This window comes from Lipotes vexillifer, unplaced genomic scaffold, assembly GCF_000442215.2.
Source record: "Lipotes vexillifer unplaced genomic scaffold, Lipotes_vexillifer_v1.1 scaffold570, whole genome shotgun sequence".
Taxonomy (NCBI): domain Eukaryota; kingdom Metazoa; phylum Chordata; class Mammalia; order Artiodactyla; family Lipotidae; genus Lipotes; species Lipotes vexillifer.
In genome coordinates, this window is record NW_006777801.1 from 3639789 (window position 1) to 3643317 (window position 3529).

Here is a 3529-nt window from a genome sequence, read left to right on the forward strand (position 1 = left end):
CCCGTGTCTCCTGCATCGGCAGGCGGACTCTCAACCACTGCGCCACCAGGGAAGCCCCCCTTAATGGTGTCTTTTAAAGAGCAGTTATTTTTAATTTTTATGAAGTCAAATTTATTCATTTTTCTTTTACGTATCATGTTTTTCTTGTCATATACAACAAATATTTATCCAATTCAAAGTCACAAAAGTTTTTTCCTTGTCATCTTCTAGAAGTTTTACAGTTTTAGGTCTTATATTTAAACTTATAATCCATTTTCAGTTAAATTTTGCATATGGCATGAGGTAAGGATTTAAGATTTGTTTTGTTTTGTTTTGTTTGCACATGGATATTGTTCCAGAACCATCTGTTGAAAACATGTCATTTCTCCCATTGAATTACCTTGGCATGCTTGTGAAAAATCAACTGACCATAAATGTAAGGGTTTATTCTTGGACTCAATTCTGTTTCATTGATCTATATGTCTATCCTTATGCCAGTACCACACTATCTTGATTATTGTTGCTTCATAAGTTTTCAAATCAAATAGTTCTCAATCTTTGTTCTTTTTCAAGGTCATCTTAACTATTCTAGGTCCTTTGAAATTCCATACAAATTTTAGGATCAGCTTGTCAATTTATACAAAAAATCTTCCTGGAACCTTAGTAGGGATTGCATTGAATCTATAGATCAAATTGGGAAGAATGGCCATTTTAACAATATTGAGTCTTCTAATCTATGAACATAGAATATCTCAATTTATTTAGATCTTCTTTCAGAAATGCATGTCTTGCGCTTCTTTTGTTAAGTTTATTCCTATATATTTTATTCTTTCTGATGCTAATGGGAATGGAATTGTTTTTTAAATTTTATTGTTGTACAATTCATTGCTAACATATAGAAATACAATTGATTTTTTTATATTGATCTTGCTAAACTTGTTTATTCCAGTAGTTTACTTATTTCTTTAGATTACTTAGGATTGTCTATATTCAGGAACATGTACACAAATAAAGTTTTAGGTCTTTCTTTCCAATATGCATGACTTAATTTTCTTGCTTCATGGCACTAGCTAGAACCACAAGCACATACTGAAATGTGAGACATCTTTGCTTTTTTCTCAACCTTAGGGGAGAAAGCATCTTTGTGGGGGAAACATTGTCTCTCCTCAAAAAGTATGATTAAGCATGTAGATACCTTTTATCAGGTTGAGGCAGTTCCCTTCTATCCCTAGTGTGTTGAAAGGGTTTATCATTAATGGGTGTTGGATTTCATCAAATTCTTTTTCTGTGTCTACTGGCATGATAATCTGGTTTTTGTTGTTTATTTGATTAATATGGTATAGTGCATTAATTGATTTGAGGGTACTAAACCTACACTCCTGGAACAGAGTGTATAATCCTTTTTAAACACTGCTGGATTCAGTTTCCTAGTATTTCATTAAGAAATTTTGTGTATACATTCATGAGGAATAACTGCTCTGCAATTTTCTTGTGATGTGTTTGACTGATTTTGATATCTGGGTAATAGTGGTCTCATAAGTGCATTGGGAACTGTTTCTCTTTTATTTTCTGAAAACGTTTTTGTAGGACTGGTAATCTTTCTTCATTAAATGTTAGGTAGAATTCACAAGGGAAGCCATCCGGGCCTGCACTTTTCCTTGTGAGAAGATTTTTAATTACCAATTCATTTTCTTTACTTGCTATTGTTCTAGTCAGATTTTCTATTTTCTCTTGACTTAGTTTTGTTATTTGCATCTTGATAAAAATTTCTCCATTTGAACTAATTTGTTGGCACAAAGTCATTCATAATATTCTCATAATACTTTTAGTTTCTATATGGTCAGTAATCATGCCCTATCTTTCATTCCTTATTTTGTGTTTTTTCTCTCCTTTCTTTCTTGATCAGAATAGCTAAAGGTTTATGAATTTTGTTGCTCAAAAATCAGTTTGTTGTTTCAAAGAAATGACCCTTGGTTTCACTGATTTTCTATACTTTTTTTTGGTTTTTATTTCATTAATGTTTGGCTTTGATCTTTATCATTTTCTTCTTTCTGCTTGCCTAGGGTTATTTGCTCTTTTTGTTTTAGTTTCCTTAGTTAAAAGCTTAGATTGTTGACTTGACACCTGTTGCTTTTCTAATATAGGCATTTAAAGCTATAAGTTTCCCTCTTAGCATTGCTTTAGCTGCAGTCCATAAATTTTTATATTCTTTTAAGCTTAAAATAATTTCTAATTTCCCTTGTGATTTCATTTTTGACCCATGGGTTATTTTATAGTGTGTTTTAAAATTCCCAGATATTTGGAGATCCCCTAAATTTCTTTCTATTGTTGATTTTTCCAATTTAATTCTATTGTGATCAGAGAAACATACTTTGAGTGGTTTCAATCCTTTTACATTTATGGAGAATAATTTATGAGCTTCTATTCTGTTGCTGTGGGTGAAGTGTTATATAGATATATTTTTATGTCGAGCTGGTTGATAGTGTTGTTCAAGCCTTCTATATCCTTACTGATTTTCTGTCTATTTTTTCCATCAATTATTAAAAGTAGGATACTGATATTTCCCAACAATTTGAACGGTCTATTTCTCCTTTCAATTCTGTAAGTTGTTGTTTCATGTATCTTGGGGCTCTGTTATTAGGTGTATTCGTTTCCTGGGCTGTCATAACAAATTAGCAAAAACTAAGTGGCTTAAAACAACAGAAATTTATTCTCTCACAGTTCTGGAAGCTAGAAGTCCAAAATCAGACTTGGCAGAGCCAATATTCCCTCTGCAGACTCTAGGGATGAACCCTACCTTGCCTCTTCAAGCCTCTCGTGCCCCCACATGTTCCTTAGCTTGGGCACAGCATAACTCCTATCACTGCCTTGGCAGTCACATGGTCTTCTTCCTTATTCATTTATGTATTCCTTCTCCTCTTCTTATAACACCACCAGTCATTGGATTTAGGTCCCTCCCCTTACCCCATTCCAGTATGATCTTAAATAATTAAATCTGCAAAGACTCTGTTTCCAAGTAAGGTCACATTCTGAGGTTCTGGGTGGACCTGAATTTTGGGGAGGATACTATTCAACCCACTTCAGTATGATTACATTTATAATTGTTGTATCTTTCAGATATATATTGATGCTTTTATCATAATGAAATGTCCCCCTTTGTCTCTAGCAATATTTCTAAAAATCTAATTTGTGTTTTATAAGCTTCATAAAATCAGTTAAAAGGCATTATATTGTAGCACTATTTACAATAGCCAGGACATGGAAGCAACCTAAGTGTCCATTGACAGATGAATGGATAAAGAAGATGTGGCACATATATACAATGGAATATTACTCAGCCATAAAAAGAAATGAAATTGAGTTATTTGTAGTGAAGTGGATGGACCTAGAGTCTGTCATACAGAGTGAAGTAATTCAGAAACAGAAAAACAAATACTGTATGCTAACACATATATATGGAATCTAAAAAAAAAATGGTTCTGAAGAACTTAGGGGCAGGACAGGAATAAAGATGCAAACGCAGAGAATAGACTTGAGGACACGGGGAGGG